General features: G+C 44.5%; 1 protein-coding gene and 1 long non-coding RNA gene across 5 annotated transcripts in view; one reads left to right on the top strand and one right to left on the bottom strand.

The window, feature by feature from the left end:
* LOC113185840 (uncharacterized) overlaps positions 1 to 1346 on the bottom strand; it is a 91344-nt gene extending 89998 nt beyond the window's left edge. The window contains exon 1 of the long non-coding RNA XR_003301173.2: positions 1214 to 1346. This is a non-coding gene — a long non-coding RNA (uncharacterized LOC113185840). The remainder of the gene's footprint in view (positions 1 to 1213) is intronic.
* Itgb6 (integrin subunit beta 6) overlaps positions 1 to 18070 on the top strand; it is a 119760-nt gene that overhangs the window by 2566 nt on the left and 99124 nt on the right. The gene's annotated exons all lie outside the window — the stretch shown is intronic.

Below are 18070 nucleotides of genomic sequence, written 5' to 3'. Positions count from 1 at the left end.
TCTTCTGTTTAAAATCCTTCAATGGTTCCCATCACCTGTAAGATTTCCAATTTTTAAACTTCCTAGTGTCTTGGTTCATTTAGGCTGCCTACAACAGAATACCACAGACTGGGTAATTTATAAAAAATAAAACAAAACAAAAACCCCCCAACAACTGGAACATAACATATAGGCTTCCAGTTGTGGAGGCTTAGAAGTTCAAGATCAAGGGTCTAGAATCTGATCAGGGTTTCCTTGCTAGGTTATCCCATGACAGAAAAGCAAGAAAGTGTGAGAGAGAGGCAAAAGGGGGACCAACCACATCCTTTTATAAGTCACACGCTCCCGCGACAGTGACCTGACTCCCACAAGGATTGCATTAATCCACCCTAAAGGTACCAACTCTTAGTACTGATATTTGGTAGACTACTAAGAGGAAGTTCAACACATGACTTTTGGAGGGCATGTTTAGACCATAGCACCGAGACCCATATTCAGGAGGCATCCCTCATTATGTAAATATACCCCATGCTTTGACCAGACCGAGTATTACTGACTTTCAACCCCATTGTGCTCTTCCATGTCTCCACATCTGCCTAGTGATGTTCCACTTTTCTTCAAGTCTCATTTTGCACATGACTTATTGATGGAGTGTTCCCTGACTCCCCACATCCATTCGGTTAGTCTCTCCATTTTGATGCTCTTTAGGCTAATTTTTTGTGTTCATGACATCTAGAACCGTATCTAAAGTAATAATTAAATTTTGTTGTATTAATCAAAACCTAAATCTCAAATCAGGCAGTAGCATCCAAGAAAACATCATGTGAATACACTTCCCACTTTGACCTCTCTGCCTTTCACTAAAAAGAAATTGACTCACCAGGTTCCAGACTGGGTCGTAATCTAAGGCCCCATTCACTTCAGGAACCTGATTTGTTTGCCGAAAGGTGGGGTGCAAAAGTCTTGAGGACAAGGGAATCAGATCAGAGAAGGAGGCAAGAGCAAGAAGAGTTGGAACTTGCTGCCTACGCAGACCACCCAATTCTGGAAGACTTAGGAAACAAAGGGGCTACTAAAATTGAGATGGACACCAATGCCTGGCTCGTACACAGTATGCCTTCAGGCTGTCTCTTCTCCTTTAATATTTGTACTCTACTTATGCCAATTCCCCAATTGGGTATAGGTTCAACCTGAAGAATCTGACTTGGAAATCAATAACCAGCACAGTTCCTACCTTGAATTTCCTGTTTAGTGATTCCCAGTCCTTTTAATCAGAGGCAAACAGGTGTGTAGGAAGAGGAAACTGGGACAGTATCCTTATGCAGGGTGTCTGTGGTCTCCACTGCTGTGTGGTCAGCACTTGCTCAGCATGGGGCACACGGATAGCAGTGGGCAGAATCTGATCTTCAGTTGGATTGACAGGGTAGCATGTTGTAGTTTTCGTGTGATTTCAAACAATGATATCTCCTAGTTTGTGAGTGTGAGGGTTGGCAATTTGTACTGTGTTCTGTTGAGTGGTTCCTCTGGAGGTCACCTTTGGGCCACATGATTGGTCTAGACCAAGTGTCACTCACATGTCTGGGGTTAACAGGCTATCTGAAGTGTATTCTCCTCTGGGTGGCCACCTAATGGGTTGATTTGAGCTTATTTTCATGGTAATCCCATGGGTCTAGTGCAGCAGGAGTGTGTGAGCCTCAGTGTGCAAGTGCTTTTCAAGTCTCTACGTGTATCATGTTTGCTAGAGGTTGAACCAAGTCACAGAGTCAAGTTCAGAATGAAGGAATGGCAGGAATATGTGGCCATTTTGCAATCTACCTTAGAGACCTTTTCAAGGTTATCTTTATGAAGCCTGCATGTCACTTGGGAAAATCCCTCTTCTTTCCTTAATAATCAATACTCAGAGTCGGGTGCAGTGAAGCATGTCTGTAATCCCTGTGGCTCAGGAGGCTGAAGCAGGGGGGTCGCAAGTTCAAAGCCAGCCTCAGCAATTTAGCGGGGCCTAAGCATCTCAGCAAGACCTTGTCTCTCAATAATATTGAAAAGGGCTGGGGATATGGCTCAGTGGTTAAGCACCCATGGGTTCAATCTCTGTTTTTTAAAAAAAATCAATACTCAGGCATGCATGCATTACATTCTGCCCAAGATTGACCAGCCCACAGGGAGGGTGTCCTCTGTCCTCTGATGATCTAGTAAGTAGCCACTTGCAAACAGCACACAAATGGTATCCCATCCACTTGAGGGAAGCGGAAGTACAAGAAAAATGTAAATAAATCTAAAGGAAAGAAATGGCAAGGTGGCCCATGACTTGTCTGGGAAGGTTCATGCTTCAGAAGATTGTGAAGATAGTGTGTCACTGGGCCCCTGTCCTCACTTGGCCACAAAGCAGTGGTGCACACAATAAGCAGCTGCTCCCATCCAGTAGCCCACGAGTGCTCCAGCTAGACAGTCCCATCAACTCCTTGTTCCCTTCCAATTGTCTCTTCACACTAAAACCATGTGCGGGTTGCCATCTGTCCATGCACTCACCCTATTGTATGGACAAATTGAAGATACTCTACTTTCTATAAAAAAATACGAAAACTAAAGATAGGTCAGCAAGCTCTGATTCTTGAAGAAAGAATATTCCTGTATGTTAAATATACAAGGAAGATGGGTTTTGTTTTGTTTTAAATACTAGGGATTGAACCCAGGGGTGCTTTACCACTGAGCCCTTTTTATTTTTTTGAGATAGGGTCTCACCAAGTTGCTTAGGGTTTCACTAAGTTGCTGAGGCTGGCCTCAAACTTGCAATCCTCCTGCCTCAGCCTCTCAATCACTTGGATTATAGGCATATGCCACTACCCCTGGCTTAAGAAAGATGTGTCTTTGTAGGGGGAAAAATATACCTTAAGATGCTATGATAAGAGAGTTTCATTCACCCATTCACATTACCCACTGAGCCCCCAAGGTCATCCGAGTTTTCTACTTGTGATGAACAAATACCTTTTTTCCTCAACTTGAATAACTTATAAGGTTTTTACATCTTACTGAGCTCTGCATTTTGGGCAAAATGGGGAGGGTATCAATAAATATTTCATTGATGCAGGGATAGCTTGGATCAAGGTTCTGAGAGAGAATAAATACAAGGGAAGGAGATCGCCTTCATTTAGATAATATTTTGCCTCAGCCAAATGGCTAATTCGCAGCTAATCGTTGCATCTTAACCAGTGACAGCTGGAGCTCACGGCTTGCATTCTGCCTCGTCGTCTTTATTCCTTCTGGAAAGGCAGGAAGCAGAAGGGCTCCGCACACAGCAGTCACAGACATCATCAAAGACAAACCACTGACATGGAAACCCAACAAGCAGAGGCTTCCTAGTCCAAGGCTGGCTGTCAGGAGCCACATGCAAGTTCACGCCACATAGCACCGTCACAGCCTTCCTCCTTGGTTCTTTGGGGGACCAGAATTGGGAAACAAGGCTTCCTCGGTTTTCCAATAAATGACCTATTTCAGTGAAATGGGGTGGGGATGGGGTTGCAGCCACGCGGCCAGCCAGTCAGTCGTAGCCAGGTCGGAGCGATGTTGGTATTTCATGCCAGTAATTCTGTCTAGCAGAAACTCAGCCTGGCTTTTTTCCATTCCCTTTTAGCAAGATTGCGGTTGTAAATCAGCAAGAGTGTCCTGGAGACGGCTTCAGGTGGGTTGTCGGGAGCGGTGTGGAGGAAGAATCTTCAGAATAATTTAGAGTGTGAGTCCAGGAGGGAAGGTCAATTTTGCTATTTAGAACCAGAGCACTATGCCGAACTTGGCTTTGGAGAGATGCTTTAAATGTCAGTCTTGGAATTTGAATTTAGAATATGTGAAAAACACAATCACTCATACTTTTTACCCCTCGAGACAGCCCATGTTCTCATCTCTGACCTCTGAGCATCCTCTAAGTTGGAGAGGCAACTTCAGTAATAATTGACTATGGGATGATAAAAATCCCTTTTTTTTTCATTCATAAGAATAGTTTATTTGTAGGTCCCAGAGGAAAACAGGGTGGATATTATTCTGACCTGAAGGGCAGTGTGGACAAAAACTGGATTTTCAAGGAGACTACAGGTCCCAGGCTTACATTTTTAATAACAGTGCAACTTTAGACAAGTACCTTGCCCTCTCTGGGCCTCTCCTTTTTCTCTAAAATAAAGAAGCAGTTATTCAGAAGAGCAACTATAAAATAACTTTGTATAGTATTAAGGCCAAGTTAGAAACTTAGTCCATTTTCTGTTTGCTATCATAGAATACCTGAAACTGGGTAACTTATAAAGGAAAGAGGAGTTTTGGGTACATGATTCTAGAAGTCCAAGAGCATGTTATCAGCATCTGCTTGGCTTCTGGCAAGAGCACCATGCGGTTCCATGCGTGTCAGAAAGGCAGAAAGTGCAGGAAGCTAGCACAAGTGCAGGAGAAGAAGGGAACGGAGGAGCTGACCCACTTTACAACAACCAACACTCATAATCATGACCCCCTTGCTCAGGATCTACACAAATGCTTCCATGAGGGTAGAATCCCGTGACCTAACACACCACCTTGCCATACCATTATGTTGGCAATTACATTCCACATGGGGTTTCCCTGGGGCAAACCATATGCAAACCACAGCAGAAGCCTTGATGGAGGGAGATAAATGACCAAACTCCCTCAGCAGCAGCTACAGAAGCCTGCTGGAGCCTGTGTGCAGTGACTCACACCAGGGCTCCCTAACTTAAGCGCTTCCCCCTTTGGCCAAGCCCTCTGAGCTAAGGACTGGATTGATATGAGGTATGAATAAAATAGAGCGTGGAATGTTGGATCTATCCACTTCCCAAAGCTCTGATCTGTCTACACTGCAATCTCTGCTAGATCTTCCTAAACCCCATCAGTTATGGATACAAGAAAGACTCAGTAGACATTCCTCAATGGAAAGACTAGAAGAGAAATCTGTGGCCTCGTTGATTAGAAACAACCCATGGAAATAGCAGAGGTCTCAGGCTTTCCTGCAACTCCTTGCCTGAGGCTCCTACCATGGGCCTGGCCCTGTATCCTCACCTGTATTTACTTCTCCCTAGGTGCCCATGAATGCTTCTTTTCAGTAGGTCATTATTGACTCACTCCAAGGACCTGCCCCCACCAAAATACCACCATGATTTCTGCTACATGCTCTCTCAAAACCTTCCATTCTCTGAAAACTTAGGAACTTAGAGAGGAAGAACATGCACCCTGAGGAACAAGCAAAACAAAACAAAACAACCTAAAATGCAAAATCTTTCTATAATGTCCTCCTTTTTTTTTTTTTTTGTTTTTGTTTTTCCTTTGGTGCCAGATATCAAACCCAGGGGCATTTAACCACCCAGGCACATCCCCAGCGCCACCACACCCAGCCATGGCCTCATTCTTGACCCATCTCATACTAGTTTCTTCCCACCAGAAGCCATTGGGAGAGAGACAGCCCAAGTAATATTTAGCTCTGATACACTGTTTGCTTTAATTATTAACATTTGGCAGCCAACAGAACCAGCAGCACTTCCTCCAGACACTTGAGAAAGCGAAAGGAACAGCTCGCGCCTCGGCCTTCCTAAGATGTTTGAGCAGCCGTGTTGGATGGGCACGTGCAGGCTTCACACATACCAGCAAACACTCCAAGTGTGCTAACGGATTCATTTGCTCTACAAATATTTATTGAGCTGGCACCATCTAGATGCTGGGAATATATCAGCCAATAAAACAGACAAGAATCCTGGTTCTTATGGAGCTTATACTCTAGTGGGAAGTGGAGAAGACCAAGATTTAAAAAAACAAGGAAATTATGTGGTATGCAAGGAAGTAATCACACAAAAATGTAAGAGGAATGGGGAGAGGGTTCTATTTTACATGGTGGGTCATTAAGAAGCTAACATTTCAGCAACATCTTGAAGGGAAAAAGTGAGCCAAACAGGTATCTGGAAAATGGTACTACAGACAGAGAGCATAGCCTGTGCAAAGGCCCTGAGGTGGAAACACACCTGGAACATAAGGAAGCATGAATGTTGGGTCTGGAAAGGAGTTGAGGGTAGTAGGGGAAAGGAGACTTTAGAGGAAACAGTGGGCAGACAGATCGGACCTCACAGACTCAGCTATAAAGTTTGCATTCTTTTAGAGAAGCTTGGTACAGAGGGACCTGATCTGACCTAGGGTTTAACAGGATTCCACTTGCTTTCTGGGCAGTGGGTTTCATTACATGCTCAGATGAGATCACAGAGACAGGCCATTTGTACTGAAAAAAAAAGAAAATCACTGCACTTTTCCCTACAAGTTCAGGATTGTTATGCTGGGAAACTCATGCACCAGCATCCTCCAATGAACGGAGCTCTGCCACGGCCCTGTCACGACTCCCTGTCCCCTGGAAGCAAAGTCCCATTAGGTTCCATTCCAGCATCACAGAGTTGGAGAGAGAAAAGGAAGTCTCCTCCTCCCCTGGTTGCAGACTTCCCAGTAATTCAGACTCCACCTAGCAAGATCCATTAGAGCTAATTAACAGCCCTCTTTTCAGTAGGTGTCTCTTCACTATGATTAATTCTGGGTCAGAGACAGAAAGCTTGTTCCATTATGGTTCTTTTTAAAAATTATTATTCTTCAGGCTTCTAATACTGGCATGAACTGCGGGTGAATTTCTGAAGTCATGTTCCTTAGCTGTCACAACTAGTAATAGAAAAATTCAATTTATAAAGAATTAGGGGAGGCAGGAGAGGCACGCTCTTCGGTCTAGAACAAAGGAGATCAATCCTGACACAATGGCAGCATGACATTTGTGGACTTTGAAGATTCTAGCCTTCCTCTTCATTAATTAGAGAGAATCAAGAGTTCTGGTGGTTAATTATTTGCAGAAATTGCACTCTGCAAAAGCAGATGCCAACTCATTCCAGCCGCCGCCAGCTGCAGCTCTGCATGATAATTAAACTATGTGTCAGTCCTCAGCCTGGTCTGGGTTGGCAAGTAAACTCTCCACATGGACATCACCACCGGCCAGGCCACCATCGGGTTTAGGCACGGCCATAGGACTTCCTAGCACAGAGATCTCTGAATGCATTGCCCTGGACAGGGAGCACTTTAAAACTCCAAGCAAGAAACATAAGATCAAGGTCACCTATAATCTGCCATCACAAGGTCTATGTTCCCTGGGTGGAGGGGATTCACCTGTCATGTCAGCTGAACCTCATGAGCTATTGTTACAGGGTAAAGTGATTGATTATCCTAAAAAGCAACTTTGCTTTTAATATGTATGCATTTATATTGTGTATATATGTATGTATTATATTATACTGAGCTACATCCCAGCCCTTTTTATTTTTGAAAAGTTTGAGACAAGGTCTCCTTAAGTTGGTTAGGGCCTCGCCAAGTTGCTGAGGCTGGCCAGGAACTTGCAATCCTCCTGCCTCAGCCTCCTGAGTCATGAGGATTATAGGTGTGAGCCACAGTACCGGGCTTATTTTTAATTTTTTTAAATGCACAAGTAATAGAGACTCATTGGATCAAAGTTAAGTAACATATAAGCTTATAAAGTAAAAAATGCAGGTTTCTCTGGCCCCCTATCCATCCCACACTCCTGAGGTCCTGTGGAAGGTTTGAGGCATGGCGGGGGTGGGGGTGGGCTTCCAGACTCTTCCAAGTCTGCAGGTTGCAGTGTTTGGATACTTTTCTGACCAGGCAGATATTGACTCTAAACATGACACCTCAACATCCTCGCTGCTTTTCTTTACCCACAAGAACCTTTACTCTCTGTATCTTGTCTGCTTCCCCAAGATTGAGCAGCAGATTTAATATCAGACTCCAACCCCAGTTTAGGAGTCTTGTCATAGGATCTGACTGCATGACCTGGCAGAGGAATTGCAGGGACAGTGGCATCTATTCGTATGACCTTGATGTTTGTATGCAGGCAACCAGAGATCAATTCACAACACCACGTGGTGTTAGCAAGGCATCTGCAACTAACTATACCGAGCCCAATCTCCAATCCAACCAGATGCTGCAGGACTGGACACGGAAAAGCATGAGCATTGTAAAAAGTGTCAGTACCATTGAAGTGAGCAGATGCCTGCAGTCTGCTCCCACCTTCTGGGAAGGGAAACAGAGTGCAGGGGTGCCCTTCCAGAAATAGAAGTGCTGGGGGGCTAAGCCTGGGGCCTTGTTTATGATAGGTAAGGCAACAGACAGTGTGGAGTCCTCCACCTGCCCTCCTGGGCATCAGTTTCTTGGGGGAATTGATCCACACAACTTTATTGCAAAAGCTGGACAGACGGTGGGGAAGGGGGGAACAGGGGAGAGGCAGGGGGGGGCAGGGGGGTGATTGGCATTCAGAAGCCATGGGCAATGAGGAGAATGCCTGCCTTACAGGTCCTCCCCTAAATACCAGGACTGCCTGGGGTGTTTTGACATTTGCTGGCATAAAGACCTTTGGGTTATTTCACAGTCCATTTATCTAAAGTATTTAAAACTCTCTCCAAAGACAGGCTAAGGTTACAATATTAGTCTGGCTGATCTCAGGCCCCTCTCAGGTTACCAAGGTCATTCTGACCACTTTGAGGACACCCAGCTCTAAATAGCAGTCAGCAAATTTCATGCACATCTTGATCATGTTATTCGTTACACCATCTGCCAGATTGGACCATGTCTCTGGCCAGAGGGTCATCTCCCTGAGGGCAGGGGGTGTAGTAAGCGTTTGAGTTTGAGTGCAGCCAGCACCTAGCTGAAAGGGGCCAGCTCTGTTCCACTGCACCTTTGTTGCATTGTATCTGTTTGTCGTGGGGTTTTTTGTTTTGTTTTGTTTTTGTTTTGTGGTGCTGGTTGTGGTGGCTGTTTCTATGAACATAATTTGACCAGGATGTGATGGCTAGTTTCATGTCAACTTGAGTAGGCTGTAGTATCCAGTTATTTCATCAAAAGCACCTAGGTATTTCTTTGAAGGCACTTTGTAAATGTTAGCAGCAGTTACAATCATTTGACTTTAAATTAAGATTACCCTTGATAATGCAGGTGGCCCTCATTCAATCAGTTAAAGGCCTTTTAAGCAAAAACAGTTTTCCCAGCGACAAAGAAATTCTGACTCAAGACCACAGCATCAGCTCCTGCCTGAATGTCCTGACTGCCTGCCTCCCTATAGATTTTAGATTTGCAATTAGGTGACCCAATAAATACAATAAAACCTATCTATTTATTGAATCTCATTGCTTCTGTTTTTCTGGAGAAGCTTGACGTGATGCACATACACCCATGTAAATCAAATCATTTGTTCAGTTGGTTCCACACTTATTTTCTGAGTGCCTCCCACATGCCAGGTGTAGTGCTAAGTGCTGGGAATAGGAAGAGACGGTCCCCAATCTAAAAAGTAGTAGGAGCAAGTTCAGGGCAGTGCCTGAGATGTCCTAGAGAAACAAGCCCAGCCTCACATTGGGAGAACTGGGCTCAGACAGTGAGTCACCTGTGCTGCCTCCTCCAGGGACTGGCATGGAGCCAAGAGGAATACAACTCATTTGCCAGGGCACCCAGGCTTTATGGTGCCAAAAAAGCAAAGAGACAAAGCTGTAGAGGGAGATGGGGTTAAGTACACTTGAGGTTGAAGAGGCCTTCTTCCCAACAGTGACCATTCCCAAGAATTCCCCTTCCAGGGGGTGGTAGCATGACTTCAGCGGGGCATAAACCCCACTCCCTTTCCAGGAAGACCTAGAGATGTCTCACCAGTCCGGAAGCTTCAGGGAAGGCCTGACTTTGGACTGACATTGAACCTTAAACACTTCAACCTACTGGAGCAGAGCGTGAGAGGAGGAACCTTTGCACTTTTAAATCAGCTTTCAAATAGAATGTTATCTGCTGTATGAAAGTTTCATTTGAAAAGAAATAAGAGAAAGCAGTATAAAAACAAGACTAGCCAAGCCTGTCATCCCAGTAGCTCAGGAGGCTGAGGCAGGAAGATCGAAAGTTCAAAGCCAGCCTCAGCAAAAGTGAGGTGCTAAGCAACTTAGTGAGACCCTGTCTCTAAATAAAATACAAAATAGGGCTGGGGATGTGGCTCAGTGGCCCAGCACCTCCACCCCCACCTCCACCCACCCGCCCCCCAAAAAAATTCCAGCTTAAAAATTCAAAGAGAAGCTAGAGGTCTGTTAGTTTTCCTTTCATATAAGCTAATTGTTATAGGCCCGGCCTGGCAGCCCAGATGGCTGTCACCAGGGCTCTATTCCTGAGCAAGAACACATCCACACCTTTCCTTCTCCCTCAGGAGGACAGTAGCAAAAAGATCATATCAGGCTCAAACTAGGCACCACTGTTTCAATGGGAAGCTGAGAATTCAAGCAGAATTGAGTGAGTCCATATAGCATCACTGATAAATGGGAAATAAAGTTCAGTTTCTTCCAAGACACTTGACTGTCATCTGCCATAATATGGTCTCAATCAACACATGAATCTATGATGATGAGTATGCTTTAAAGATGGCCCTCCAGAGGGAGTTGCAAGGCACAATCATTCTTGTGGGTATTGGAACCATTTAGATATCCAGTTTGAGCCAGGTGCAGTGGCTCACACCTAAAACCCCAGTGATTCAGGAGGCTGAGGCAGGAGGAATGCAATTTCAAAGCCAGCCTCAACAACTTAGTGAGACCCTAAGCAACTCAGCAAGACTGTCTCAAAAAAAAACATAAAAAAAAATGACTGGGGATATAGCTCAGTGGTTGAGTGCCCCTGGGTTCAGTCCCTGGTACAAAAAAAAAAAAAAAAAAAAAAGATTTCCAGTTTGAAGCTCTGGGATTGCCTCCTCTCAATTTCCTTTATTTCAAAAAGCTGGTGTGTTTGGGGGTTTGTCTGTCACTAAGGTGGTTCTAACCCTGTGAAACTGTCTCCAGCTTCCTAGGGACCATTGTGCACATTACAACTCTGTATTAGTGATAGCTCCAATCAGACTCTTTTGGAATCCCACCAATAGTCCAGCCACCTAATAAACACTACTATGTACTGGGTTATTGAAAGGCAGGCAGCTTTTACAGTCACATTTGAATGAATGTTGAAACCAAGTTTTTCCACCAGAGTCCAGAGTTCCAGGAGTTTAAGCTAGGTGATCCGATTTAGGCAAAAGTGAGCTCATAATTATATCAACTTAATACTTTACAGCACTTTAGTTTATGGAGTCCATACCATATGCTTCATTTGCTCTTTAAAACCACTCTATGAATCATTCATAATATGTGAATTGTACAGCAAAAAATAAATAAAAACAATGCTCAAAAAGAGTACATAAGCACCACTCAGAGCAGCTTGACTGGCTTCATACACCACCCAAGCTTTTCCTCACTGTGCCACGGGCATTTTCAAACCTACCAAGGCTGCTCTGGACTGAGCTTGATTTCACACAGATGCATCTGCAGGCCCAGGTCTGTCCCCAAAGGAAGCTCCATCCCCACAGCTTTCCTTCAGGGACTCTCCCAGACATCATAAGCTCCATGGAGACAGACATCTAGCAACATGTGGTGAAAGTAGTAGAGTTTTCCAGGTCTCACTCTCGCCTCTATCTTCCTAGTTGGGTTATTTACCAGGAAATCTCAATCAACTTTATTTCTCCACTGAGATAGAGCCAGCTGACTTTAATGGAGGCATATCAGCCAGGAGAGACACCTAGGATGATGCCCGGCCAGCCAGGCAGCCTGGATCTGCTACCCCTTCAAGGGCTCATCTGAGCCATGCCAACCCCTGCCCCACCACAGCTTCTCTGGTTGTGGACTGGCCACATAGATATCACCATCCTTCAGGAGCCTCAGTGCTGAAGACACAGACCCAGAGTGACTCCGAGATAGTCTCTCAGTCCACTTCATGTTGTTATAACTGAGAATGACACTTTATAAAACAAAGAGGTCAGTTTGGACTCACGGTTTTGGAGGCTCAAAGTTCACATTCAGGCACGGGGGATGGCACCCCACGGCGGCAGAGTGTAGGAGAGCAGCAAGTGAGTGATCTGTGGAAGAGAGTCTGAGGGGCAGTGCCAGGTCCCCTTTATAACAACTGCCACGTGCAGAGCTAATCCAATCCAGGAACTCACCTACCCACATGCAGGAGAAGGGTATTCATTCTCCCAAGGTGGGACCCCCGTGGCCTAATCACCTCCCACTCGACCACACTTCTTAAAGGCTCCTCCAACTCTCAGTACCTCACAGAGGACCAAGCACATGACCTTGTGGGACAGAAACTGAACCCAAACCACAGCACTCAGCCTGGCCTCTGCCACCATTATCCTTCTGAAAGAAGGGAAAGGGGTACTCCTTTTGTCCCTGCTCTATCTGTTCAGTACATGCCTATTTGTGTCCTTTGGGAGAGGAGGATGCCTAGTGCATCTTCCAGAAAAATCCAACTCTGAGGTTTCTGGGTTCCTTTCTTAGAGCACAACAAGGCTTCTACCATTAAGCCCCACCCTCTCTCTTGAGGAGTCTTGATAATCAAGGACTCTCACCTGTATTGGCTGCTAGACCCTTTTAGCCCTTTATTCCTGGTGTCATGGGCTTGTTAAAAAGAGGAATTGATGGGTGTTGCCCCCTTGGCAAAACGCCTTCTCTCTCCCCAAACTCAGAAGCTGCTTGGGTGCTATGAGCAGTCCCCAGGAAGGACTTTTTTCTGCAGCCTCTTGAAGGAACTGCTGCAAAGGATTAGCCATGCACTTAACAAGTGGTCAGATGTGTGCTAATGGGTCCACACGCCATTTCTGAGCACTACTATGAATAGACAACAGGGAGATAAACCGCTCACGACTAAGGTGATTTGAAATGATTATGCAATTCCTGCATCATAAGGTTACTGAGAACCTTAGAGGAGATGATGTTCCTAAAGTGCTTGATGCACAGCAGTTGCACAATGAGTTCTACTTTCCAGGCACAGTGGTGCATGCCTATAATTCCAGCAGCTCGGGAGGCTGAAGCAGGAGGATGGGAAGTTCAAAGTCAGCCTCAGCCACTTAGTGAAGCTCTAAGAAACTCAGTGAGAACCCCAGCTCAAAATACAAAGGGATGGAGATGTAGTTCACTGGTTAAGTGCCCTTGAGTTCAATCCCTGGGACCAAAAAACAACAACAAAAATCAAACAACAAAACTGAGTTAGAGGGTCATGTGGCATACATCATAAATGTGCAGTGACCAAAAGCAGACGCCCTCTGAAGACAGACTCTGGGGTTTGTGTCTTGCTTTCCCACATGTATAATGTGCCTGGTGATAACAGCACTTTCCTCATAGGAGCTCTGGAAGGATCAAGGGAATTCTTCATTGCGTGTGGAGCACACACAGAAGTGACAGTTAACCAGCGTTTTCATGCTGCTGTTTCCCCATCTCTGTATCTGCCTGCATCATGATGCTTTCAGAAGCTCATTCCTTGACTTATTTTTTTACAATATTCTGTGTCATCAGGAAAATATTATATGATTCTACTTTGCAGAATTATAATTTTTCAGGGCACTAATAGGTATTCTGTGAGGGGAAACCAGTTCAGTCGTGGAAGATCTATGTGAGGGCTTAGTGATATTAAACAGGTGTTTTTACTGCAGGATTTCACAGAACATTTAATATATTGAACATGCTCCAGGCAGAAACCTAAATCCCCCAAAGACCCACTCCTAGGATCAATGTCATCAGGACACACTTTGGGGAATGCTGGTCTTGGATATGGTAAAAAAAAAAAAATCATTCGAATCCAAGTCGAGGAGTCGTTCTGGCTGATCAGGGAGGTGTGTCAGTGTGCAAGGCAGGGACATGCAAGATGGCTGTTAGTGCTGTTGGGAGTGTCAGAAAGTAAAGTATGAGGAAAGCCAGTCTGGGAAGAGCTTGGCAGGACTTTCCTGGGAAGACAAAAGTTATGTTGCTGTTGTTAGCAATAAACCAGACTGGAGCTCCGCACGTGAAAAAATAAAGGTGGAGTGAAGAGGCTGCTGCTAAGGGTCTTTCACAACTTCCTTCCTCCCAGCACTGATGCCACCTCTTATTGAACACATGGCACGTTGCAGGCACCGCCCCAGATGCAGCACTCCAGGGTGCCAGAGCTCCACAACTGGAGCCTGGCAGATGGGTGAATTTTGAGCTGAGTCTTGAAAGAGGCATGTTACATCAGGCAGAGATGAAAGGAAGGGCCTTCCAGAGATAAAGGATGGTGAGCAGAAGGGAGGCAACACTAAGCGGGCATGGGGGACAGGTGAGCTATGAATCTGGTGAGGGTGGCTGGGGAGGGGGCAGGGACAGTTTGAGTTAGGGCTGGAGGGTCTTGTCTAGGCAAGTTTGTGGACACTCCTGAAGGCCACACCCACACTCTGTTCATTCATTCAGTAAATATTTAATGAGCTCCTACTGCATGCCAGAAGCTCCACTGGATACTTGGATACAGAACGGTGACAAAATAGACCGCTGTTTTCATTCTGAGAGTTTATAACCCTAGTGTGGAGAGAAACGATCAACAAACATGTAATACGATATCAGGTTGCAATGAGCTCTAGAACACAGGCATGAAAAATGGGTTGAATGTGGTGCTATTTTAGATGGGGGCCAGGGATGGCTAGAAGGGAATGACACCAAACAGAAATCTGGATGAATTCTTGGATGAAATGAGGGCCTTGGGCAAGCAAACAAGCAGAAGGGTCAGGTGTGGTCTGTGCAAGAACCTGAGGCAGTGGGGGGTCCTGGAGCAAGGAGGTGGGCGTGGTCAGCATGGGGTGCCCCCCCAGGGTGTGAAGGAGAGGATAGGAAGGAAGTGAGAGAGGCCACAGTGTCCCTGAAGGGGCTGTGTGGGAACTTGGGTGTTACTCTAGTGTAATGGGAGTTCAGGCTTTCGTTCCCTGGCAAAGATGATGGAGTGATACAGTATGAACTGTTGTTTCAACATAATGGTTCATTAACCCTGGAGGTAGAAAGAAACTCTACATTGAGGCATGGTACTTAATTCGATAGACAGGGATATTCTGGCTGAAGTTGGGATGGGAGTTCAGAACCCCAACCACTTGTAGCCTCCTGCCTTCTTAGATAGCACATGGGGGACCCCAGGGGAACTCTTAAGCTCTTGGCTGGTGCAGGTGTGTAGGATGGCAACAAGTTATAAACACTAGAGGCAGAACAAGAGATCAGGGCTTTTCCAATAACCCAGAGAAGTTTAACCTTAATCCTGAGGGTTTAAGCTAAGAGGAGAGAGAGTAGAGTACAGGAGATGAAGGAAATCTTGTTCTATCCCAATTATTTCTATAAGCTAATGTGCACAACAATAAGACACTGTGCACGACAATGAGAAATACACATAATCCATGCCAAAGAGGTGACGGTCATTGGGATCCGGGCTTTGGGGAAGATGGATTCATTAGGATGAGTCATCCACATGGTAATGAGGAAAGCTGAAGACTAATTCTATGTGATGGGAGTATATTGTCAGATGGTTGGACTGGATTCTTTTCTTCTCTCCACACAGGGCACATATTAAATATTATGCTTCAGGTTTAATTGAACTATCTTCTTCTCACTCTTCCAGCCTCATTGGCCTCCTTTCTTGGAGCATGAGCATGTCCTGTCTTAGGTCCTTTGTCCCTGCTGTCTTTCGGCCTTGAACCTTCACTTCAGGTAACCATCTGGCTGAGACATCATTGCCTTCTGGTCTGCACTGTAATACCACCTCTCAGTGAGGGCTTTAGCAGCCACTCCACCTCCTTGACGGTTCCTACCTCCCTTCTCTGCTTTGTTTCTTTTCCCCTTAACACTTTTATTACCTAAAGTGAAGTATATTTTACTTTTCAAATTTTATTGTCTGTCTCCCCGCCTCAGGTTATAAGCTACATTCCTGCCACCTGCAACAGTGCCAGGTGTGGTGGGGTCCCATAGAAATGGACAGAATAACTGAAGGACATTTCATTGTAGAGCAGTTGTCACAAGGCCTAGGGACAGTTAAAAAAAATTGATTATAGAGGATTTGTTTTAAGCAACAAAGCACATAAATTGTGGGTGGCATGGTGACTTGTAAACAATTATTTATAACTTGATCTGTTAAAAATAACACACAAGAAAATATGCCAAACAAGAGGTATGTTACACGCATGAGGGTGTAAGAATTCATCTGAGACTTCTTCTTTAGAAACTCCAGATACCTCCCGTGCTTTGCATGGGTGATGAATGAATCTGGTTGACATTGAACTCTCTTTGTCTTTTGCTATTTCTTCAGGGAGCTCTGAAATGATAACCTGCATTCACAGCTCGATCCAGGGTTGTCACTGTACTTACCAGCAGCCTCCAGGCAACAGATGGGTTATGTTCTTAAAACTCATTTTTAGTTCAACACATTATCTTATACAATCTGCATAATAATTGAGAGAGAGAGTTTTTCAGGCTGGGCCACAAAAGTGAACTTCAGAATAATGAAACTGAAGATAAATTTAAGATAAATCTAAGATCAAAACTATAGAAAAGAATATTTAATATCCTGAATTATGAATATCAAACAAAATATAAATTGAATTGGAAGATGTATTTTTACCTACCTTGGTGACCATGCTTCAGAAAAGCATTTGAAGATAGTGAAGAGAAACTTCAGATTTTCCAAGAAAAGCCAGAAGTCTGGGTTGTAATTTGGTGACTCTTACTCCAGTTCTTTCCCTCTCTTGACCTGTCTTTGATCTCTTCTTTGCCATTCCCCTTCTCCTTTGCTTGCTACATACTTCTTAACTTACCTCTGCCTTCTCTCTCTCAGTTGATGCTTCTTCCACAACTTTCTTGAGCTCTGTGGCCATTGTAAAATTTTCTCTCATTTTTACTTTATATATCTGTATCTCTCTCTCTCTCTCTCTCTCTCTCTCTCTCTCTCTCTCTCTCTCTCTCTCTCTCTCTCTCGCCAGGAATTGAACCCAGGGCACTTGACCAGTGAGCCACATCCCCAGCCCTTTTTATTTTTATTTTGAGATAGGGTCTCATTAAGTTGCTCAGGGCCTTGCTAAGTTGCTGAGGCTGGCTTTGAATCAGCAATCCTATTGTCTCAGCCCCCCAAGTTGCCTGGATTATAGGTGAGCGCCTGCGCCCGACATCTTGACTTCTTTTTTTTTTTTTTAACTTAAAATAGAAAAAGGATCACAGGAAGAGAACCTGAAAAGACCACCTGTTTAGCTGCTCCTCTTTGGAAGGATGCAGTTTCTCCTGTGGATTTCCTATAAGAGAGGAAAGAATCCCATGTCATTCGAGGATATCAGAAATTGTGGAAAATGCAATAGTCCTCGTGTTTGTTTTGTTTTTGTCTGCTTACATTTTTAAAAAGTAACATTATAAATAATCTTGAAGACTTAGATCAGGGAATTTGATCAATTTAAGTACAAAGATATATTTTACACAGAATAAATAAGGCCACGCACTATCATATTATGAGTTCAACTCGGCTTAGGAATGTGAGCTAAAGATTTCCTACATCCACATTGTTTCAGATATAATAGAGAGAAAACTGCTTAGAGACAGGAGACGTCCTTCTCCTATCATCTGGGTGAGTCACAGAGCCAGTCTCTCAGGACTCCACTTCCTCATCTTTCAAATGTGGACAATAATATCCCTGTTCTTCCAACATCATTACACTTAAGAAGAACAAGCAGCATCACAGAAATGAAGTTGTTCTTAAGACTTAAAAGCCCTAGACACTATGGTATTGTAAATTATCAACATTCTGGACAGCTTTGCAATGTTCTGATAACCTGAATAACTGGGGAAATCTCCATCCTCTGACCTCACCTAGGAAAGTCCCAGGGTTGAAGCAAGTAAGGTAGAAATCACTCAGCATCTGATATTTGTTTTGGAATCATTATCCATAACATAAGTAGGCAGCTTAAATCTTAAGAGCTCCAAAGGTGTATTTGCATAAGGAGAGGCATAAAGAACAAATACTGTGTTGAGTGAATGCTGCATTTCATAGCTACCTTTTTTTTTTTTTCTTTTTTCCCTACAGCCTGGGCTAGACCTTGTGCATTTTAGAACTAGGAAGAGGGAACATGCATTTAGAGCATGACCCAGATCAAAATCCTCCCCAGCTAACTGCAGAATAAGGAAACTCTCTCCCCCTGGGGCCTGACTCAGGTCTCTGAAATGCATAC

This window comes from Urocitellus parryii, chromosome 1, assembly GCF_045843805.1.
Source record: "Urocitellus parryii isolate mUroPar1 chromosome 1, mUroPar1.hap1, whole genome shotgun sequence".
NCBI classification, from domain to species: domain Eukaryota; kingdom Metazoa; phylum Chordata; class Mammalia; order Rodentia; family Sciuridae; genus Urocitellus; species Urocitellus parryii.
The sequence above is the reverse complement of the archived record's forward strand: the minus strand, read 5'-3'. Positions and strand labels throughout refer to the sequence as shown.